At 44.7% G+C, this 25,250-nt stretch overlaps 1 protein-coding gene across 1 annotated transcript in view; it reads right to left on the bottom strand.

Annotated features, from left to right (window-relative positions):
- GAL3ST4 (galactose-3-O-sulfotransferase 4) overlaps positions 1-23,810 on the bottom strand; it is a 63,423-nt gene extending 39,613 nt beyond the window's left edge. The window contains exon 1 of the mRNA XM_089663233.1: positions 23,281-23,810. The gene's annotated coding sequence lies outside the window, so the exon portion shown is untranslated. The remainder of the gene's footprint in view (positions 1-23,280) is intronic.
- Between the last annotated feature and the right edge of the window lie 1,440 nt (positions 23,811-25,250).

Genomic DNA, 25,250 nt, shown 5'->3' with positions numbered 1-25,250 from the left:
GCAGCGCTTTACATATATATTGTACATTCACATCAGTCCCTAACCCTCAAGGGGCGTACAATCCAAGGTCCCTAACTTACTGTACATTCATACCTACTAGGGCCAATTTGGACAGGAATCAATTAATCTACCAGCATGTCTTTGGAGTGTGGGAGGAAACAGGAGTACCTGGAGGAAACACACACAGGCACAGGGAGAACATGCAAACTCCAGGCAGGTGGTGCCGTGGTTGGGTTCGAATCAACGACCCTAGTACTGCCAGGCAGAAGTGCTAACCATTTTGCCACTGTGCTGCCCATTTTGCCACTGTGCTGCCCATTTAGCCACTGTGCTGCCCATATATAATCACATGGGGGACAAAAAGTCCCCTATGTGATATAATATTTTTAAGACAGGTTCTCCTTAATGAGATATCAGGGATCTTTTAGACAGCTGATGTTTTACCTGCCTTCCAATAAAGATAATAAAGTGTGGATCACACTTCATTAGCTTCTCCCCTAGTGGCAAAGGCCTGGAAAAGTGACACCAGGTGCCCCTGACAGGTGTGTGTGTTTGTATGTGGGGTGGTGGGGGTCAACAACACTTTTGATTGGGGGGAGGGGTTAAGTGCTTTGGTGTAACTTTGGTTTTTGAATTTTGTTTTAATTTCACTTTCACTGCAATTTTACTTATATCACATAAGGGAAAAAAGTCCCCTATGTGATATATTTTAATACTTTAAGGGGACATCAGGGGTCTTGTAGACCCCAGATGTCTCAGATGCCCTCCAATCCAATAGGTTTCACTCCATTAATTTCTTCCCTTGTGGAAAGGGCCTGGAAAAGTGATGCCAGAAACCAGGAGTGACAGTTGTGTCAATGTTTTTACTAGCTAGGGGAAATCAGCGAATTGATGTTCATTGGTCTCCCTGTCCTCCCCTGGCCTGCCATGTGGGTCCTGGGCCCATGGGGACAAGAAACATGGAGGGGGTGGTTGCACCGGAGTGGGGCACACTCCCGGGTCACAGAAAGCAGAGATCTGGTGGTTTTACAGCCATCGGATCACTTCCATTAGAAAGGCAACAGTCTGCTTCTGGAGTATACACATGCTCCCGGCAGCTTCAGCCACCGGGAGCATGTGCAAAACCCCCACTGCAACTGTCGTAAGGTGTTTGCTGACTATGAGCTCACGCTGGCCCAGCTGTGTGTAATCTGAGCTTCAGCTATTGAACTCCATAAGCAGACCGTTGTAGCTGAGCAGTTATGATAAGCCTGGAAAGTATGAAAAAATGAACCTACAACTCTACCTTCTGAAATAGGTAGTTGTAAAATATTTGCATGCTAGATTTCAGATTTTCCTGTCTAAAACATACTAGGGGTTATTTACTAAAACTAGAGTGCAACGACTAGTGCAACTGCACATGGAAAACAATGAGCTTCTATGTTTTAGCCCTGGTTCAGACTGAATATTACTTTGAAATTTTCAAGTGAAGTTGCACAATTTCAAAGTGGCATGTCGGTGTGACTTGTAAGACATCGGTGCAACTTCATCTACAGATGTCAATGCAAGTCGCACCAGAAATCGGCAAAAGTAGCGCAGGAACTACTTTTCAAATCGGTGCGACTCCGAAGACGTCTGTGCCTGGGTGATTTTGGTCCTATTAGGTAAAATAATATACTTTGTCAAATACTGCAGTATTATAATTGTTTTGGGTCCATGATGCCTGTGTGCATCAAATAGCTCCAGGCAGCTTGGATTGGCTCTGAATATCGCTCTGAATATACCGTACGCTCTAATTCCAAGAGCTGCCTGTAGCAATCGTACCCACAGAGATGGACGCGGTTCAACCATGTTGCTCCAACCTCCATCTTGGCAAAGGATCATCCATCTTGTACAAATATGCCTCTTCTCATCCCCATCCCTCTTTGAGAGCCACAGTGACATTTGGTCGGTGTGTGTGTTGGAAGTGTCACAGGCAGGCCAGGGCACAGCAGGGAGCTCCGAGCTATAAAACATCTCTGAGCTGCGTGCCGGGCTGGCTGGGAAGCTGTGCAATCTAGCACCTCGTAAAAGGATAATCCAAGCCTTCCCCTGAGTTCAAAGACATTCCAGAGGAGTAAGAAACTAGATAACACTTTTTAAAATGCATTTTTCCCCTATGTCTCATATCTTGGAATATGAGAGACTTACATAAAAACCAGGCATATCTTCAGATTGCTCACGATCAGACAAATCGTTTGATAGGTCACACTCCCTGTCTGGAGTACATAGGAAAGCAGAAACTTACATCTCTTGAACCATTCAAGTATGTATTTCATATCTAACCGTTCCTCAGATGCGTCTGCATATTAATCTACCCGCGGGTGGAATGTTACTTGTGCCTAGGAAAAGTTATGAGCCACAATATGAGCTAGGAGAGATTTTGGTTCTAGTTTGGGTCTCCGCCCAGACAACCCCTCCCCAAATGAGGCATTGGTCCTTGGCTTCAGAGACACCCCCTGCTGGGGGACTACAAAATAGGCTGTCAGGCCCAAGAGTGTAATGCAGGCCATAGACGGGGAGAAAATCGGCTGATTTTCAGATCGTTAGTGGGGTAATCAGTCGGCCGTTTTTCGTGATTTTGACACTTTTTTTATCGGTCATGTTGGGAAAAAAAATCAGCCAATTTTGCCCTTCAGCCGATTTTCGTGGCAATGATGGACAAATCGGCCGATCTTTTTACCGATTTTAAAAAATGTGCATGAACAGTGACCAGCAAGAAGAAGGAAAAGAAGAAATAGAACATGAATAAGCAAAGAAAAAAAGATTAAATAGAATATGAATAAGAAGAAGAAAAAGAAGAAATAGAATATGAATAAGAAAAAGAATATGAATAAAAATAAGAAAAATGCTGGGCGTGGCATTGTTACACACGACATCGCTGCTTTAGATTGGCTAGTCCTTCGGTCACGAGTTTGGTGAGAAGGACTGAGGTCTGACGCGCGTTCGTCACACTGCCCTCTTAGAAATCCTATCACAAAGCCAAAAAACTTTCAAGGGATTGTGTCACAAAGCAAATACTTGTCTGCGAAGCCTGTGACGGAAGCAGCCATACTAGGCAGTGAGGTTGAAGCATCTGATTTAAAAGAACAAACTCAGACAAGTGAACTCACCCAGTGATCAATTTATATAAAAGTACTACGTAAGCAAAGGCAGGCGCATTTCAGAGAGCTCCTCTTTTGTGCACTCGGTAGGTCTGCTTCCTGGGTCACTTCACCTCTGTCAATTTAAAGCCGAACTTCACCCAAAAGGGAAATTTCTGCTTGTTTGCATCCTCCCCCCTCCACTACCAAGGCACAGGAAGAACATGCAAACTCCAGGTAGGTGGTGCCATTATGATATGTGTTGTCATTCAATGCAGTAAACATTTTCTTAGTTGCATCCTACAGCAAAAGCCATGGTCTGCAGAGAGCTTCCAAAGCATCAGAGGGATCTCATTGTTAAAAGGTATCTGTCAGAAGAAGGGTACAAAAGAATTTCCAAGGCATTAGCTATACCATGGAACACAGTGAAGACAGTCCTCATCAAGTGGAGAAAATATGGCACAACAGTGACATTACCAAGAACTGGACGTCCCTCCACATTTGATGAAAAGACGAGAAGAAAACTGGTCTGGGAGGCTGCCAAAAGGCCTACAGCAACATTAAAGGAGCTGCAGGAATAACTGGATAGTCCTGGCTGTGTGGTCCATGTGACAACAATCTCCCGTATTCTTCATATGTCTGGGCTATGGGGTAGAGTGACAAGATGGAAGCCTTTTCTTACAAAGAAAAACATCCAAGCCCGGCTAAATTTTGCAAAAACACATCTGAAGTCTCCCAAAAGCATGTGGGAAAATGTGTTCTGTACTGATGGAACCAAGGTTGTACTTTTTGGCCATAATTCCAAAAGATATGTTTGGTGCAAAAACAACACTGCACATCGCCAAAAGAACACCATACCCACAGTGAAGCATGGTGGTGGCAGCATCATGCTTTGGGGATGTTTTTCTTCAGCTGGTACTGGGGCCTTAGTCAAGGTAGAGGGAGTTATGGACAGTTCCAAATACCAGTCAATATTGGCACAAAACCTTCAGGCTTCTGATAGAAAGCTGAACATGAAGAGGAACTTCATCTTTCAGCATGACAACGACCCAAAGCAAACATCCAAATCAACAAAGGAATGGCTTCACCAGAAGAAGATGAAAGTTTTGGAATGGCCCAGCCAGAGCCCAGACCTGAATCCGATGGAAAATCTGTGGGGTGATCTGAAGAGGGCTGTGCACAGGAGATGCCCTCGCCATCTGACAGATTTGGAGTGTTTTTGCAAGGAAGAGCGGGCAAATATTGCCAAGTCAGATGTACCATGCTGATAGACTCCTCCCCAAAAAGACTGAGTGCTGGAATCACATCAAAAGGGGCTTCAACAAAGTATTAGTTTAACCACCTTCCGCCCGCCCTATAGTACAATGACGGGCGCAAGGTGGTTCTCTCGTTCTGATAGGATGTCTTATGACGTCCTACCATTCTCACTGCGCATGCGCAACTCAGGAAGCGCGCAGCACGGCGATCGCCGGTCCACTGTGTCCCTCGAACACAGCGGATCACGGAAAGAGCCGAAGATGACGGCTCGGTCATGTGATCAGCTGTGTCCAATCACAGCTGATCACATGTAAACACGGAAATGCCGGTTATCGGCATTTCTGTCCTCTCGAGCTGTCACGCTGACAGAGGAGAGCCGGTAATCGGCTTTCCGCGGAGGGGACATGTACACTGATCATCAGGGCACTGATGATCAGTGTGCCCTGATGATCAGTGTGGCCCCAGAAGTGCCACCTGTCAGTGCTCATCAGTGCCAGTGCCCATCAGTGCCACATCAATGCTACATATCAGTGCCTACCAGTGCACATCAATGCCACATATCAGTGCCCATCTGAGCTGCCTTTCAATGTCACCCATCAGTGCCAGTCAGTGCCACCTATCAATGCCTATCAGTGCCACCTATCAGTGCCACCTATCAGTGCCAGTCAGTGTCGCCTATCAGTGCCAGTCAGTGTCGCCTATCAGTGCCAGTCAGTGCTGCCTAACAGTGCCAGTCAGTGCTGCCTATCAGTGCTGCCTATCAGTGCCATATATCAGTGCCATATATCAGTGCCATATATCAGTGCCATATATCAGTGCCATATATCAGTGTCATGTATCAGTGTCATGTATCAGTGTCATGTATCAGTGCTGCCTTTCAGTGCCCATCAGTGATGCCTGTCAATGCCCATCAGTGCAACCTACCAGTGCCTCCTCATCAGTGCCCATCAGTGCCACCTATCAGTGTCCATCAGTGCAGCCTATCAGTGCCCATCACTGCAGCCTCATTAGCGCACATCAGTGAAGGAGAAAAATAACTTATTTACAAAATTGTATAACAAAAACTAAGAAAAAACATTTTTTTTTCAAAATTTTCAGTGGTTTTTGGTTTGCTTAAGAAAAAATAAAAATCCCGGAGGTGATTAATACCACCAAAAGAAAGCTCTATCTGTCTCAAAAAAATGATAAAAATTTCATATGTGTACAGTGTTCCACGACCGCGCAATTGTCATTCAAAGTGTGACAGCGCTGAAAGCTGGAAATTGGCCTGGACAGGAAGGGGGTATAAGTGCCCTGTAGGCGAGGGATTAAGGGTGTGCACACTTATGCAACCATATTATTATTTTAGTTTTTCTATTTTTACGTCCCTCCACCTAAAATATTTCAGTTTTTTGTTCAATAGAGTTGTACAGTTTATAGTTCACATTAAAGGTGGAAAAAGTTCTGAAATGATTTATCTTTGTCTCATTTTGTTTACATCACAGAAACCTGACATTATAACAGGGGTGTGTAGACTTTTGATATCCACTGTCGTTACACGAAGCTATAACAAAGCCGTAACAAACCCCGGCTCAGTGTTGGGTGCAGGAACACCGAAGGATTCCAAGCATTTGCAGATGTGCCGCAGGTTTTCTTGCAGCAGCAGAGCCCAGGGGCACATCTGTCTGCTCTTGGGTTTCCCGCGCATGCACACAAATGCCAAGGATGCTAGGACTACAGACACTGTGCATGCGCGGGAAACCCGTGTGCGCAGATGTGCCGCAGGTCTGGGGTCCTAAAGACATGAAGGAGCCTATCAGCACATGCGCCACCAATAGGGGAGGAAGGGCAGGGCAACCACTTCTGGGGACGCAGTGATTTCCAGCTTCCTACAGATATGAAACATACTTATAATGGTCCAAGCTGGAGCAACTTACCTATGTAAAGATGGACATATCGAAACTTCAGCTTTAAGCCTTTCACTGCCAGGTCCATACATTCTATGGGGGTTACATACAATCCAGTGGCTGCAGCCACTGGGATTGGGTCTAACTGACAGGCACAGTCCCCGGTTATGGTACCCTCCGGCGTGCTCCTGCCATTAATTCGGGCTCCGCCTGCACATCTGCAGGCCCGGGGCTGACATGGCGGGTGCCGGCAGGTGGAGGGGAGAGAGGAGAGCGGGCACGGGTTCGCTCTCCTCCCCTTCTTTCCGTGACCAGGAAAGGGACATTTATGACATCACTGCCAGATCACCGCTGTCCCTTTCATCGGATAGAATGGCGAAGGAGAGATACATTGCAATACATCCAGTGGAGCACAGAGGAGACATTGGGGGTCCTTTAGACTCTCATTAAAGAGAACCTGTCACCTAAAAATCATCACATAGGGGAGTTTGATTCCCCTTTGTCAGGGGTCTCCAAACCTTCTAAACAAAGGACCAGTTTACTGTCCTTCAGACTTTACAAGGGCCGGACTGCAGCCAGTGGGAGGAGAAAAGGTCCCGACATCAGTGGGATTTTACAAGGGCCGGACTGCAGCCAATGGGATAGAAAAGGTCCCGACATCAGTGGGACTTTACTAGGGCCGGACTGCAGCCAGTGGGAGTAGAAAAGGTCCTGACATCAGTGGGACTTTACAAGGCCCGGACTGCAGCCAATGGGAGGAGAAAAGGTCCCGACATCAGTGGGACTTTACAAGAGCTGTACTGCAGCCAATGGGAGGAGAAAAGGTCCCGACATCAGTGGGACTTTACAAGGGCCAGACTGCAGCCAATGGGAGTAGAAAAGGTCCCGACATCAGTGGGACTTTACAAGGGCCGAACTGCAGCCAGTGAGAGTAGAAAAGGTCCCGACATCAGTGGGACTTTACAAGGGCCGAACTGCAGCCAGTGAGAGTAGAAAAGGTCCCGATATCAGTGGGACTTTACAAGGGCCGGACTGCAGCCAATGGGAGTAGAAAAGGTCCCGACATCAGTGGGACTTTACAAGGGCTGGACTGCAGCCCAAAATTCTTTTTAGGCCCCCCCACCACCAAAAATTGGATCTACCACTATTTTATTCTCTAGGGGCTCATGTACACTGCAGCTGATAAACTCACGTTTAGGAGCTGTTCAGCGTTTTTTTCAGCAGCCCCTGAACTCTCCCTAATGTTCTCCTATATGTCCATGTACACATCTTCGTTTACAGGCAGTTGAGTTTACAGTCGTTTTTTTGAACGTAGAACACTTGCGTTCAGCAGTCGATTTTATCAGCGTTTCAAACGCAAAACGCTTATAAATGCGGCAAATCGCGTTTAAAAGCATTTGTGTCAGAATTTTTTTTTTTTTAACTCTTCCAGTTCCCGATGCTGTCCAGAACCTTTTTTCATCATGAAAAATGCATGCAAAGCGTTTTCAAGGTACTCAGATGGACAAAACACTGAACACAGGATGTTCCTACCAAGCTTGTCACACATTGTAATGACCAATTCACACCTCAGACCTCTCCCACCCTTGAAAACAAAAGATATGTGAATGACCATTCACACCTCAAATTCCTCATGAAGACCCCCTGCCAGGTGACCTTAATGACTCCTCCACCAGACACCTTTCCCACCCTTGGAAACAAAAGAAACGAGCAACTCACACCTAAGCTAATTTCAACGCATACTGCTGTCTCTGCTTCTACTCTCTGTATTTCTCTAAAACAGTCTGAAATAGTTAATAATTTACCACTTTTCAGTTCATTCTGGGCATTTGGGAGCTTCTCCTGTGCTTATCTTTAAAAAACGCTGCTAAATGCAAACGCACATAAACACGTTATGCAAACGCGACTAAACAGATGTTTTTTAACCTACATTTTCCAGCAGTTTCCATCGTTCAGAAGTGTCCCGTGTACATGGGGCCTAGGATGTCTGCTTTCAGAAAATATATGTTTAGGAGTTTTTTAAACGTGTGCAAAAAATGCAAAAAAAACGGCTTTGGCAGCGAAATGGCTAACCCATTGCCAAGCGAGAACATGGCAGCTGTGGACAGCAATTCTCCATAATGGGTGGATGGTGCCTGGGAATGGGAGGGGCCGTGCCATCATGGACAAGGGAACGGCAAGAGGATAGATTGTGATACAAATAGATAAAAGCTGGATGTGAGCAGCTGAACTCCATGAGAGCGAACGTGACGGAAAAAATATTGGAAAACCAGCAGGGAGGAGAGGAAGAAAATGAGTGCCGGGTTATAACAAAAACAAAGAGAATTCGGCTTCATGTGGAGCTCGACGTGAGACCACAAATGACCCGCTGGGGCCAGATATCATCTCTCTGATGGCTCGACAAAGGCAGATCGACTCAACATTCACAAATCTATAGCTTGTAAAAATATCAGAATTGGGGCTCGTTCACATGTATGGCAGCCCCTTGCCAGCTCTCTGAAAAGCAATCTGTGGTGGATCTTTTCAAGAGGGTGTTTGACAGGCGCTAATTTTAAAGTGGTGGGAAAGTCAACATTTTTTTTCCTGCTAATGAGTTCCCTGCAATAAAGTAAAAAAAAAGATTGACTACCTATTCTACCCCCCCCCCCCCCCATCCCTGAATACTCACCCTAGGTTCACACCTAAGTGTTTTCCGCAGCAGAAACGCAGTACAGTCCATTTATCATGATTTCCTATGGGACACGTTCACATCTCTGCGTTTTCACCCGTTGCGGTTTTTGGAAAGTGTCAGGGATTTTTTTGCAGTTTTGGTTTTATAGATTTCAATGGAAGCACTGCAGAAAAGAATGTAGTGCGTTTTTAATGAATTTTGCATTTTAAATCTGCCTAGTAATAAGAAAATTTAAAAAATAAATAAAAAAAACGCAAAATGCACAAACACATCCAAAACGCAGTTGCAAAAACGCAATGCAGAAACGGCTCATGCGCAAACTGCATAGGTGTGAACCTAGCCTTACCGTACTCTCACCACTCCAGTCAATTTAAAGCCGAACTTCACCCAAAAGGGAAAGTTCCACTTGTTGGCATCTTCCCCCCTTCACTACCAAGGCACAGGAGGAACATGCAAACTCCAGGCAGGCAAAAGTGATAGCATTTTTTTAAAGAGACAGTGTAAAAAAAAATGTAAATAAAGTTTTTTATAAATTTGAAAATGCCCCTCCCAGAACCCCCAACGTGCAAATGAGACCACACGCGTGCCAGTCCTACACAGCGATCGCATCACACACATAAGGGATCTCTGCAAAAATCAGAGTGAGAGCATAGGGCCAGTCAGCACTGTCCAGATAGAGGCCAGGGGTTCTGAATCCTCCTAGAGCAGAAAAACCTCCTCCGACAAGGTTTAACCAGTGCTCTGCTGGAAACTGATAGAAGTCACAAGACTGCTCTAACTGCTGATGAGAAAAGGTATTTAGCAGTTTATGTTTACTAAAATAATAATTGCATTTCCTTGTTCTGTGTACTGTGGGAGACCAGATATAGTGAATGCAGGGTCCAGGGAGAATAGATATAGTGAATGCAGGGTCTGGGGAGACCAGATATAATGAATGCAGGGTCCAGGGAGACCAGATATAGTGAATGCAGAGTTCGGGGAGACCAGATATAGTGAATGCAGGGTCCAGGGAGACCGGAAATAGTGAATGCAGGGTCCAGGGAGACCAAATATAGTGAATGCAGGGTCCGGAGAGACCAAATATAGTGAATGCAGGGTCCGGAGAGACCGGATATAGTGAATGCAGGGTCCGGGGAGACCAGATATAGTGAATGCAGGGTCTGGGGAGAGCGGATATAGGGAATGCAGGGTCTGGGGAGACCGGATATAGCGAATGCAGGGTCCGGGGAGACCGGATATAGTGAATGCAGGGTCCTGGGAGAGCGGATATAGCGAATGCAGGGTCCTGGGAGACCGGATATAGTGAATGCAGGGTCTGGGGAGAGCGGATATAGTGAATGCGGGGACGGGGAGACCGGATATAGTGAATGCAGGGTCCGGGGAGACCAGATATAGTGAATGCAGGGTCCAGGGAGACCGGATATAGTGAATGCAGGGTTCGTGGAGACCAGATATAGTGAATGCAGGGTCCGGGGAGAGCAGATATAGTGAATGCATGGTCCAGGGAGAGCGGATATAGTGAATGCAGGGTCCAGGGAGAGCGGATATAGCGAATGCAGGGTCCTGGGAGAGCGGATATAGCGAATGCAGGGTCCTGGGAGAGCGGATATAGCGAATGCAGGGTCCTGGGAGACCGGATATAGTGAATGCAGGGTCCGGGGAGAGCGGATATAGTGAATGCGGGGACGGGGAGACCGGATATAGTGAATGCAGGGTCCAGGGAGACCGGATATAGTGAATGCAGGGTCCGGGGAGACCAGATATAGTGAATGCAGGGTCTGGGGAGAGCAGATATAGTGATTGCAGGGTCCTGGGAGACCAGATATAGTGAATGCAGGGTCCGGGGAGACAGGATATAGTGAATGCAGGGTCCGGGGAGACCGGATATAGTGAATGCAGGGTCCAGGGAGACCGGATATAGTTAATGCAGGGTTTGTGGAGACCGGATATAGTGAATGCAGGGTCCGGGGAGACCAGATATAGTGAATGCAGGGTCCGGGGAGACCAGATATAGTGAATGCAGGGTCCGGGGTTTAGGAACACTTTAAGTTGTCATAGGCGGTCTGGGGGTGTACACATGCCAAGCCTTGCTTTGTAGAAGGAATTATACTCCCAGGGGGTACTATGGCTCAGGAATGTGACCCATTCAAGTGAATTGGGCTTGACCACAACTGCCTTATTGCCTCGATGTGGTAGTGCAGTATTTGGACGGCTAAAAGAGAGAGCAAGGAGGCGACATATCACCTCCTCACTGCCTGTCAAATGTCTCTGAAAAGTGATCCGAACGAAGAACGTGTCCCATAGGAGATCATGTTAAATGGACTGTGCTGCGTTTCTGCAGAACGCTTAGGTGTGAACCTAGGTTTAGCCCTTTCGCTGCCAGAGCTGTTTTTCCATTTTTTGCACATGTTTATAAAATCATTTTAGCCCTGAAGATGACACCAAACCCCCAAATATGATATATTTTCTGAAAGCAGAGACCCTAGAGAATAAAATAGTGGTAGTTCCAATTTTTTAGGTCACATGATATTACCGCAGAGGTCTAGGAAATGAAAAATTTCAGTAAAAAACACACTAAAGTGAATTTTAGGGCAAACAAACACAATAAATTACCCACATTTTTGGTAAAATATAAAAGACGAGGTTGTGCCGAGTAAATAGATACCCAACGTGCCAAACCTCGCATTTTCATTCGTGTTACAGAGGAGGTCTGGTGCTAGAATAATTACTGTCATTCTGGCTTGCGCAGTAATATCGCAGTTGATGTTTTCATGCGCAGGCATCCCCAACATGTGCGTTTACATTCGTATATTTCGGGATGGAGGACCCCACATTTTTGTGTTATGTGCTTGGGTGTAACTTTATTTGTTGCAAAAAAATATTTTTTTTTTCTTTCATCACATACGGGAAACAAGGTCCTCTATGTGATGATTTTTAGGTGCCAGGTTCTCTAATGAGATTTTAGACCCTGCATGTCTCCTCTGGGCTCCACTGCATGTACAGTATTGCAATACATCTCTCCCTGGCTATTTCGGGGTGACCCGGAAGTGACATCATCAGGGGCGGACTGACAACTCATGGGGCCCCCAGGCAATAGGGGATCATGGGGCCCCTGTGTCCTTGCCCGCACTTAAACCACATCCAAAAAAGCCTATGAAAGGTACCAGGGGCATCTCATGTGGCCCCTTACTGACCCCGGGCCCTCGGACAGTGCCTGAGTTTCGGAATGGTCAGTCCGCCCCTGGACGTCATACACATCACATATGTCTGCTCTCCCCTCCGCTCGCCATGTTGGCCCCAGGCATGCAGATGGGCAAGTGGAGCCCGGATTACATGGCTGGAGCGCGCGCACGGGGGAGGAGGGGGTACATTACCAGAGGCTGTGGAAGCAATTGGGCGGCATGGCCGCCTGACTTCTTCCACCTGATAGGCAGGAGTCTGTCTGTCAGTTTTTGCGACCACTGAATTATGTATAAAATCCACCACTGTCAGTTCCGTACGGACCTGGCAGCGAAAGGAATCCAAAGATTCTATACAAATTTACAAACCGCAAGGCACAAAGGTTAATAAACTCGCTAGTGGAAAAGTTTAATATAAAATTGGCCATCAGCCATAATATTTCCCATTTAATGAGTAGCGTGGCTTTTCAAAGGCAGAGAGGATCATAAAAGAATAAAAGTGGGGAGGGGCAAGGGGAAATATACGTTCTTAATAAAAATCAATCTGGATTAATGGCTTAGAGCCAACCATCCAGAACTTCATGAATGGCTGAAGTCATTGCCAACTCATCAAATGACGTATCTGAGTTATACTGGTTCTTATGTTTAATTGATGCAATGTCTTACATTATTATATAGAGCAGCTGTATTGTATTTTACATTATGTACACTATATTGGCAGAAGTATTGGTCGGCCTGCCTTTGCACGCACATGAACTTTAATGGCATCCCAGTCTTAGTCCGCAGGGTTCAATATTGAGTTGCAGCTATAACAGCTTCAACTCTTCTGGGAAGGCCGTCCACAAGGTTTAGGAGGGTGTCTATGGGAAGGTTGGACCATTCTTCCAGAAGCACATTTGTCAGGTCAGGCACTGATGTCGGAGGAGGAGGCCTGGCTCGCAGTCTGCGCTCTGATTCATCCCAAAGGTGTTTTATCGGGTTGAGGTCAGGAGTCAAGGTCCTCCACCCCAAACTGGCTCATCCATGTCTTTATGGGCCTTGCTTTGTGCACTGGTGCGCAGTCATGTTGGAACATGAAGGGGCCATCCGCAAACTCTTCCCACAAAGTTGGTAACATGAAATTGTCCAAAATGTCTTGGTATGCTGACACCTTAAGAGTTCCCTTCACTAGAACTAGGGGGCCAAGCCCAACCCCTGAAAAACAACCCCACAGCATAATCCCCCCTCGACCAAACTTTACACTTGGCATAATGCAGTCAGGCAAGTACCGTTCTCCTGGCAACCGCTAAACACAAATGCATCCATCGGATTGCCAGACAGAGAAGCGTGTTTGGTCACTCCAGAGAACACGTCTCCACTGCTCTAGAGTCCAGTGGCGCAATGCTTTACACCACTGCATCCGACGCTTTGCATTGCACTTGGTGATGTAAGGCTTGGATGCAGCTGCTCAGCCATGGAAACTCATTCCATGAAGCTCTCTACACACTGTTGTTGTGCTAATCTGAAGGCCACATGAAGTTTGGAGGTCTTTAGCTATTGACTCTGGAGACAGTTGGCGACTTTTGCGCACTGTGCGCCTCAGCATGCGCTGACCCTGCTCTGTCATTTTACGTGGCCTACCACTTGGTGGCTGAGTTGCTGTTGTTCCCAGTTGCTTCCACTTTGTTATAATCCCACTAACAGTTGAGCGTGGAATATTTAGTAGCCAGGAAATGTCACGGATGGACTTATTGCCCAGGTGACAACCTATCACGGGACCACGCTTGGAGTCACTGAGCTCCTGAGAGCGACCCATTCTTTCACAAATGTTTGTAGAAGCAGTCTGCATGCCTAGGGGCTTAATGTTATACACCTGTGGCCATGGAGGTGATTGGAACACCTGAATCACATGATTTGGAGGGCGGGCCCAATACCTTTGGCAATATAGTGTATATGTGATTGCCTTAAAATGCAACTAGTGGAAATAACCAAAAATTGTATTATTACCTATCGGGCATCTTCCTTTCCTGCATGGCAGCATTCTGATGGGTAACTTCACCCTTCACTGAACTGATAACTAGCAGGCTATCTAAAAGCAAAAAAAGCTGGCCCTACGCTAACTGGTTTCTGAATGAATGCTTGTATGAACATGCAGTACGCTCCATGACTTGAAGTACAACTAAACGCAAAACCTTTTTTTCTTTTTCTTTAGTTTTGGATAGTGTGGAGATGGATTAGACCCCTTATCAGTATTTCTCATGTTTCACATGTCTGTCAAATGCCTTTAAGTGTTCTCTGTATTTGTCTCTGCTCCTCCCTTTCCTCTGGTTTAGTTCATGCTGTATAGATAGCCCCACCCCTTTTCCCAGTAAGGAATTTCAGCTTCAAGCCTCATGTCTTATTGAAGCAGATCACATTATGATCTTTTGACCTATCCAATGTTCATTGTTGTAAGATTCTCTCAGTTTATGGAATAAACTTCACAAGATCTATAAGGTGTCATCTGATCAAGTCACTGCCTGTGTTATTCAACTAAGATTGGAGTTATCGCTATCTCATCAGTTACAGAGATCACACTTTCAATGCTTAGATTGGAGAGACAGAACAAAATTTATTGCTGTCTGTGCCCCATTAAGGAGACTCACCCTCTTTATTTGTCCTGTTTACCATTATCATTGAAAGTGAAAGGAAGAAAAATACCCAATGTTTGGTAGTCCCCAGAAAAGAAGCAGTGGGGAAATCTTCCATCAGGGACACTAGTTCTGGTGACCTGGGGATTCCCTTAACCACCTGCCCACCTGAGGATTCCCCCCCCTTCCTGACCAGGCCATTTTTTGCATTACAGCGCTGCCTTACTTAACTGACAATTGTGCAATCATGCAACGCTGCACCCAAATTTATTCCCCACGAATCGAGCTTTCTTTCGGTAGTATTTGATCGTCTGTGCATTTTTAATTTTTTTGTGCTATAAAAAAAAGAGAAAAAAACCCCAATATTTTTGACTTTTTGTCCAGTAAAAAAATTTTAAAAATCAAATTTCGTCATAAATTTAGGCCAAAATGTATTCTGCTCCATGTCTTTGCTAAAAAAAAATCCCAATACGTGTAAATTAATTGATTTACGTGAAAGTTATAGCATTTACAAATGACAATAAAGATACTGGAATTTTTTTTTTTCAGCTAGTAATGGCGGCGATCAGCAACTTATAGCGGGACTGCGACGGGCATTCTGACACTGGGGGGGGGGAACTGACTTGGTGTCACTGACATCCCCAGTGACACCAATACAGTGATTAGTGCTAAAAAAAAGCTGTGACACTGTACTAATGGCTCTGGGCAGGAAGGGGTTAACATGAGGGGCGATCAAAGGGTTAACTGTGTGCAGGGAGTGTTTTACTAGGGGGCAGTGTGTTGGTGCTTCACTGTAAGTACACTGATCGGGATGGCTGTGCACAGCCATCCTGAGTAGTGTGCCAGAGCTGACAGGGAGGACTGTTAGTAAACAAAACAGTCCTGCCCGTCAGTGATCATTGGAAATCACTGGGAGCCGGCGAATAATTACCGGCTGGGACCCAGTGATTGATAGCCTAAATGGCGGTGGGGGTAGGCCCCTACCCGGAACTGCAAAATCACGTGTATATATAATATTTATGTGATTTTGCACATCTGTGCCGCCCTGTAGCAGTATTTCTGCTATAGGGTGGACGGGAAGCAGTAAATTTGCTGGGATTATTTCTCACTTCCTGTTTTGGTTATGGAACAGGAACTGAAGAGAAATCCCTTCAATGGGACACAAATGGCGAAAAAACTGACAGGGGTTATGATACTTCTTTACTCAATCCAAAGTAGGGAAAAAAAATAAGTTTTGCCTATAGTTCTACTTTGACCCTTTTGTTGGCTTTACACACACTCCTGCAAAGCACAAATATCACGGAAGCGACGTGACTTCTATTATCTGGATTCACTTCTGATTTCAGGTGTCACTTTCCCCAGCCGCTGTGACCAGAGAAGATGCTAATGAAGCTCGAACTGTGCTCCATTAGTTTTAATAGAGGGCAAGTGAGGTACCAGGGGCCTAAAAGACCCCTGAGGTCTCTAACCACTTTAGCCCCAAGCCATTTTTAGCACTTTTTTGTTTACATTTTAAAATCAGTCATTTTTGCTAGAAAATTTCTTGAAACCCACAAACATTGTACATTTATTTTAAAGCAGGAGCCCTAGAGAATAAATTGATGGTTTTTGCATTTTTTTATGTCACACAGTATTTGCACAGTGATTTTTCAAATGCAGTTTTTGTGAAAAAATAGGGTTTTCTTTTATTTTATTGCAAAAAAAACCCCACAATACAGAACCCAATTTTTTTTGTAAAACATGACAGGTAATTTTACGCCGAGTAAATAGATACCAAATATGTCACGATTTAAAACTGTGCACGCCCATGCAACGGCGATAAACGGCATAAATTTTACTATTCGTAGGCTAAGCTTTAAAAGCCTTTACAGGTAACCAATTTTGATTTACAGAGGAGGTCTAGTGCTAGAATTACTGCCTATGATCTGGTGATTGCGACAATACTTCACATATGTGGGACGATCGCTTTCTGTGTGCGTGTGGGACCAACGCATACGTTCGCCTTTGTGTGCGAGCATGGGGAGGACTAATTTTTTTTACACTGTCACTTGAATTTTTTTTTTTATCACTTTTATTGCTGTCACAAGGAATGTAAACATCCTCTGACCGCAATAGACACGTGACGGGTATTTTTATTAATGGATCTGGGGTCTTAAAGTCCCCAAATCCCTCCTCTGCCCTTGAAAGCATTCAAAACACCAAGATCGATGTTTCTTTAATGCTTTCAGATTTTTAAAAATGGCGGAAAGTTTCCGAGTAAAGTGGAAGTGATATCAGGCCATCGCTTCCAGTTTACAATAAAGGCGAGACGATCAAAGCCGATTTCGGATATGTTCGGATGTCCGGCCAACCAGCTAGTATCCGCTCCAATTGCTTGTACAAGAGAAATGACTGCCTAAAAAACTGTACTGGGGTGATGCTTGCAGCTGCAGGCATCACTCCGGTACAACCACAGAAAGTCCAGCAACGTGTTAAAGAGAACCAGTCACATTGATGTTGCTTAAAACGGGAGACAAAATCTGGTGCAGCTCTGCATAGAAACCAATCAGATCTTTTTACAAAGCTTAAAGTGTTCCTAAACCCCAGACCCTGCATTCACTATATCTGGTCTCCCCGGACCCTGCATTCACTATATCTGCTCTCCCCGGACCCTGCATTCACTATATCTGCTCTCCCCGGACCCTGCATTCACTATATCCGCTCTCCCCGGACCCTGCATTCACTATATCTGCTCTCCCCGGACCCTGCATTCACTATATCTGCTCTCCCCGGACCCTGCATTCACTATATCTGGTCTCCCCGGACCCTGCATTCACTATATCCGGTCTCCCCGGACCCTGCATTCATTATATCCGGTCTCCCCGAACCCTGCATTCACTATATCCAATCTCCCCGGACCCTGCATTCACTATATCCGGTCTAACCGGACCCTGCATTCACTATATCCGGTCTAACCGGACCCTGCATTCACTATATCCGGTCTAACCGGACCCTGCATTCACTATATCCGGTCTAACCGGACCCTGCATTCACTATATCTGGTCTCCCTGGACCCTGCATTCACTATATCTGGTCTCCCCAGTACCCTGCATTCACTATATCTGGTCTCCCCGGACCCTGCATTCACTATATCTGGTCTCCCCGAACCCTGTATTCACTATATCCGGTCTCCCCGGACCCTGCATTCACTATATCTGGTCTCCCCAGACCCTGCATTCACTATATCTGGTCTCCCCGGACCCTGCATTCACTATATCTGGTCTCCCCAGACCCTGCATTCACTATATCTGCTCTCCCCAGGACCCTGCATTCACTATATCTGCTCTCCCCGGACCCTGCATTCACTATATCTGCTCTCCCCAGGACCCTGCATTCACTATATCTGCTCTCCCCGGACCCCGCATTCACTATATCTGGTCTCCCCAGGACCCTGCATTCACTATATCTGCTCTCCCCGGACCCTGCATTCACTATATCTGCTCTCCCCGGACCCTGCATTCACTATATCCGGTCTCCCCAGGACCCTGAATTCACTATATCTGGTCTCCCCGGACCCTGAATTCACTATATCTGGTCTCCCCGGACCCTGCATTCACTATATCCGGTCTCCCCAGTACCCTGCATTCACTATATCCGGTCTCCCCGGACCCTGCATTCACTATATCTGGTCTCCCCGGACCCTGCATTCAATATATCCGGTCTCCCCAGACCTTGCATTCACTATATCCGGTCTCCCAGACCCTGAATTCACTATATCTGGTCTCCCCGGACCCTGCATTCACTATATCCGGTCTCCCCAGGACCCTGCATTCACTATATCTGGTCTCCCCGGACCCTGCATTCACTATATCCGGTCTCCCCGGACCCTGCATTCACTATATCAGGTCTCCCCAGACCCTGTATTCACTACATCCGGTCTCCCCAGACCCTGCATTCACTATATCCGGTCTCCCCGGACCCTGCATTCACTATATCCGGTCTCCCCGGATCCTGCATTCACTATATCCGATCTCCCCGGACCCTGCATTCACTATATCTGGTCTCCCCGGACCTTGCATTCACTACATCCGGTCTCCCCAGACCCTGCATTCACTATATCCGGTCTCCCCGGACCCTGCATTCACTATATCCGGTCTCCCCAGGACCCTGCATTCACTATATCCGATCTCCCCAGACCCTGCATTCACTATATCCGATCTCTCCTGACCCTGCTTTCACTATATCTGATCTCCCCGGACCCTGCATTCACTATATCTGGTCTCCCCAGGACCCTGCATTTACTATATATGCTCTCCCTGGACCCTGCATTCACTATATCTGCTCTCCCCGGACCCTTCATTCACTATATCTGGTCTCCCCGGACCCTGCATTCACTATATCTGCTCTCCCCGGACCCTGCATTCACTATATTCGATCTCTCCTGACCCTGCTTTCACTATATCTGATCTCCCCGGACCCTGCATTTACTATATCTGGTCTCTCCGGACCCTGCATTTACTATATATGCTCTCCCTGGACCCTGCATTCACTATATCTGCTCTCCCCGGACCCTTCATTCACTATATTTTCTCTCCCCGGACCATACATTCACTATATCTGCTCTCCCCGGACCCTGCATTCACTATATCTGCTCTCCCCGGACCCTGCATTCACTATATCTGGTCTCCCCAGGACCCTGCATTCACTATATCCGGTCTCCCCGAACCCTGCATTCACTATATCTGCTCTCCCAGGACCCTGCATTCACTATATCTGGTCTCCCAGGACCCTGCATTCACTATATCCAGTCTCCCCGAACCCTGCATTCACTATATCCGGTCTCCCAGGACCCTGCATTCACTATATCTGCTTTCTCTGGACCCTGCAGTCACTATATCTGCTCTCCCACAGTACACACAACATGGAAATGCAATTATTTTAGTAAATATAAGCTGCTAAATACCTTTTCTCATCAGCAGTATATAGCAGTCTTGTGACTTCTATCAGTGTTCAGCTGAGCACTGGTTAAAGCTTGTAAGAGGCGTTTTCATTCTCTCACTACCCTATAAAATTGCATAACCCCTGACCCTCTGTCTGGACAGTGCTGATTGGCCCTATGCTGGTCACATGCACTTTCCCAAGAAAAAAAAATAACTCTCTAGCAGTACACACCAAACCGAGCATGTGCAGAGTGTCCCCAAGGCTGTGTTCTATCAGGAGATGAAATGGGGAATGTGGAAGAAGGGGAGAATCAGAGAAGTCAGGATCAAACATCCTTTTTACACAATGCAGAGAATAAACCCCTTATGTTCCAAAGTGAGGATATCAAGCATGCTTTACTGCATCTACAGACTGATTTTACTGTTGTGTGTTTAGTAATTTTTTAAGGAAAAGTATTAGGTATCTCCATATTAGAAAGGACGGGACTGGCTGCACCTTTGGTATCAAGTGTGTGCGAGTCCAAGCAAGTCCAATACAGCTCACCACCACCCTACAATCCTCACTGAGCTTACTTAAAGTTTATTACCATCCTTTTATCTTACCTCCATCTCCCCCAGAACATTACATCAATCAGACTGACTCCAGATGTAACTGCGATAGATAGATAGATAGATAGATAGATAGATAGATAGATAGATAGATAGATAGATAGATAGATAGAGAGATATTAGATGGATAGATAGATAGATAGATAGATAGATAGATAGATAGATAGATAGATAGATAGATAATAGATAGATAGATAGATAGATAGAGAGATATTAGATGGATAGATAGATAGATAGATAGATAGATAGATAGATAGATAGATATAGATAAATAGATAGATAGATAGATAGATAGATAGATAGATAGATAGATATTGACGTAGGCCAATATAACTCCATTCACACTAGAATGCTTTTTTCGTGATTCCTGAAATGATCTACGTATCTATCTATCTATCCATCCATCCATCCATCCATCTATCTAGATAGAGATATACATAGAGACAGATAAATAGATGGATGGAGATAAATTAGTAGATGGATACTAGATAGATAGATAGATAGATAGATAGATAGACCAAGATAAATAGGTAGATAATTAGATAGATATATCAAGATAGATAGATAGATAGATAGATAGATAGATAGATAGATAGATAGATAGAAATAGATAAAAATATGGATACTAGATAGATAAGTAGGTAGATAGATATATATATCAAGATCGATAGATCCAAAATAAATAGATATATCAAGATAAATAGATAAATTAATAGATGGATACTAGACAGACATAGATACTAGATAAATACATTAGATTGATAGATAGATAGATAGATAGATAGATAGATAGATAGATAGATAGATAGATAGATAGATAGATAGATATCAAAACAGATAGCTAAAATAAAAGATAGATAATGAAATAGATAGATAACTGGATGGATAGACAGACAGACAGACATATATGTATAAAGAGAGAAATGTAGAGTTAAAATTACTTAGATAGATAGATAGATAGATAGATAGATAGATAAAGATAAATAAATAGATGTATACTAGATAGACATAGATAAATTAATAGATAGATAAATCGATAGAGATGGATGGATAGATAGATATAAATAGATTCAAATATGGATACTAGATAGGTAGGTAGTTAGATATATCAAGATAGATAGATAGATAATGAGATAAATAGACAGAGATATACTGTATGTATAAAGAGCGAAATGCAGAGTTAAAATTACTTATTATTATTAGATATCAAAACAGATAGCTAAAATAGAGATAGATAATGAAATGGATAGATAACTGGATGGATGGATAGATAGACAGACGGACATATATGTATAAAGAGAGAAATGCAGAGATAGATAGACAGACAGACAGACAGACAGACAGACAGACAGACAGACAGATAGACAGATATATATGTATAAAGAGAGAAATGCAGAGTTAAAATTACTTAGATAGATAACCAGTTGGTTGGATGAGAAGTTTTTCTGGTGATAGAAGTGGAGTACATTTCACCTGGATGGTAACATTGTCCCAATGCCTATACTAGGTCACTATGTAAAAGTTTATGATGACAGATGCAGGAACTGGGATACGGACAATTCTTTTATTGCTCTGTGCACGGAGAGATCTCTACTTCCCCATGTGTTGCATCACTGCTAAATGTCATTTTATCCAGCAATACTTCCATAGCACAGCACAGACAGATACAAGACATGGAGGAAATGTCATCCCTACATTCTGTAAGGTCACAGGTAGGATGAGAAAACACAGATCTGTCTGTCTATCTAGCCAAAATAATTGAATTTAAGCACCAGAATCTTGGCAGGTTAAAAATGTTTTTACATATTTTTTTAGCATAATATTTTTACATAATAACTGAAAATTATATCAAATAGTTCCCCTTATTTTCCTTTCCTGGCAGCAATCTATGGCAGCATATACGTATTAAGCTGCCTTGTTGGCTCCGGGAAAATAAAGTTTAGGCTTAGGGTAAGATTTATGTTTCCATGCTAAGTGCAAACAGCTAACTTTCCTCATTAGCACCCTCGATGCCTTCTTCTGTTCTGTGTCTGTGTGAAGGCGGCCATCTTGGTAGCGGCAGAGCTTTCCTTCCTCATGTCAGAGCCTCCAGCAAGGAGAACATGAAAACACTCAGAATCCTAAATCCCATGTATTTCCACGGTGGCCGATCACATATAAGCATTCAGGTTCCTGTAAGTTGATGCCTGACACTTCAAAAGCTACATAAACTACTTTTGATGCAATTAGGGAGTTTTTGGCTCCATAGCCTTAAATGGGAAAGCTTTTTTTTTTCCTAGAGTTTTTTTAGCCTGTAAGAAAGGATCTCCTCCCACAGCACTTTCCATTGGTTAAACAAAAACACACATGACACTTGAATGTAACAATGTAAAACTCTTCAAATACACTTCTAAACTTCGCATATACACAGACAAAATATACAACAACACCTGAAGACACCAACAAATCAGGTGTGAAACAGCCTAGGGGCTCATTTGCACTTGTGGCAATCTCTACCATGGCTGGCAGGTGGCTGGAAGGCAATTGGTCACTTCTTCAGCTCCTGTTTTAACCCCCTTAGTGATAGATAGATAGATAGATAGATAGATAGATAGATAGATAGATAGATAGATAGATATTGACGTAGGCCAATAAAACTCCATTCACACTAGAATGCTTTTTTCGTGATTCCTGAAATGATCTACGTATCTATCTATCTATCCATCCATCCATCTATCTTTATTCTATCAATCTATTTATTTTGCTAACTATCTACAGTATTATCTATCTATCTATCTATCTATCTATCTATCTAATATCTATGTATCTATCTATCTATCTATCATTTACATATTTATGTATCTTGTTATTTATCTATCTACGTATCTATCCAATTAACTATTATCTATCTATCTATCTATCTATCTATCTATCTATCTTTATTCTATCAGTCGATTAATTTTGCTAACTATCTACAGTATTATCTATCTATCTATCTATCTATCTATGTCTCTATCTATCTATCTATCTATCTCGTCTGGTAGGTCCGGTCACTTTTGGTTGTACTCACGTGTCTGGATGGTGTAGTGGGGTGTCTGATGATGGTTGTCACTTTATTCGGGAAGTTTGGCACCTTGTGTCCTCCTTCGGTCCTCTTCATGGGATGTCCCTCATTGTTTGGCCTTTGTCTCTCCCTTGTCATGCAGTCCCTTTGTAGGGAAGACAGGCCATGTCATAGATGTATGTCTAACCGCCTGTGTGTGCGTCCATTCATTGACTCAGAACTTTCTGCCTGCTCTCTGTGCTCCTCTGATGGTCTTTGTTCTCCTCATCTGTGTCCCATTTCCTCCTCTAGTCCTCTTCTTTCCCTAGTTTTCTCTTCTCTCTCCCTCCCTCCCCCTCTGTCTCTATCCCTCCTTCTCCACCCCGTCTCTGACCCTCTCTATCTCCTCTGTCTCTCTTCTTAGTCCTCCTGCTCTGTCTATTCTTGCTCCATCCCTCTCCTTCTTCCCTCAGATCTCCTCAGTCCTCTCTTCTCCCTGGAGCCCCCCTCTCTGTCACCCCTCCTTTATGACTCTTTCTCCCTCTCTTCTTACTTCTCCATCTGTCCTCAGAATTCTTTCCTAACAAAAGTGCTATTTAGTGATCCCGCTGTTATTCACCAGGAGGGGGGGAGGAGGAGAGAAGTGAGCCTGGATGGAGAATCTCATCCCTTAGACACAGGAAACTTCATGACTCCTAATTCAACCTGAGAGAAAGAGAGAGAGAGAGAGAGAAAGAAAGCACGAGGAAGAGAATGAAAAAAAGAGACAGAGAAAGAGAGAGAAAGAAAGTGAGAGCGTGAGAACGAGAGAGAAAGAAAATGAGAGAGTGAGAAGGAAAGAGAGAGAGAGAGCGAGAAAGTGAGAGAAAGAAAGCGAGAGAGTAAGAAAGAGAGACGTCTCCTCTTCCTGCAACAGCTCTACATAAAGCCAGTTCTTAACCTTTTTCTTTCCATAGAGCTGTAGACGTCCTAACCCTTCTCCTTCCTAAAATCTGTAGACGTCCATCTTCTAACCCTTCTCCTACTAGAGATCCGTAAACCTGTCCCTCTTAACCTCTGATGATTCGAATCTTGGCCGGTTCAGCAGGCAACGGCCAAGACTCGATCCATGCATGGGTTGGCTGGTTGTACCCAAGTCAATCCATTGATCACCTTGGGTATAACCAGTGTGTCGGAGTTCTACCATGCGAATAGTGCCAGTGGCTTTAGCTGCTAGCAATAACCACTGTGTTCTCCCGGCAGGGTTGGCTCTCCACACACCCCCTCCGGGAGAAGACCGTAGCTCCCCCGGATGGATTCCCCTCATCAACACTGACTGTGTTGATGGAGGAATTAAGCACTGGTTGCAGAAAAGAAAATTGCATCATCTATGGCCTGCTTAAGACATTCAGCTCTTTCCCCCTCTCTACCCTGAGACCTTTACACATCCAACTCCTAACTCCTCACCTGCCTGAGACCTGTAGACATCCAGCTCCTAATCTTCTACCTGCCTAAGGCAGCCCATACATTATTCATTCTTCCTGCTGTGCCTTTGAATTCTGACAGCAGGGAGGCTTCCCGCCATCAGAATACATTGATCAGTGCTGTCAGCTTTAGCCGGCGGCATTGATCAATTGGGAAAAACCCGACAAGTTGATTGTACAGAAGCTGATCAGTAGATTGGCTTCTGTACAACCAGCATGCCCATACATGGATCAACATTTGACTGGCCAAATTTCGATCCTTGTAAGGCCGGCTTAAGACATGTGGACATCCAGCTCCAACCCCCTCTACTGTTGGAAATCTGGACTCGTTGAGCTTTTACAAACTCTCCTGTCTATGACCTGTAGTGATCCAGCTCCTAAGTCTTTTCCTGGCTGAGATCTGTAGAAATTGATCTCCTACCACTTCTGCCTGGGACTTGTAGACATTCAGATCCTAACCCTTCATCTCCTCAAAACCTGTAGACTTCAAGCCCCCAACATTTCCTGCCTGAAACCTGTAGACATGAAACTCAT

Source organism: Staurois parvus, unplaced genomic scaffold (assembly GCF_062004578.1).
Source record: "Staurois parvus isolate SC_StPar_1 unplaced genomic scaffold, SC_StPar_1.0 ptg001642l, whole genome shotgun sequence".
NCBI lineage: Eukaryota > Metazoa > Chordata > Amphibia > Anura > Ranidae > Staurois > Staurois parvus.
Note: the sequence above shows the minus strand (reverse complement) of the source record. Positions and strands in the feature narration are given on the sequence as shown.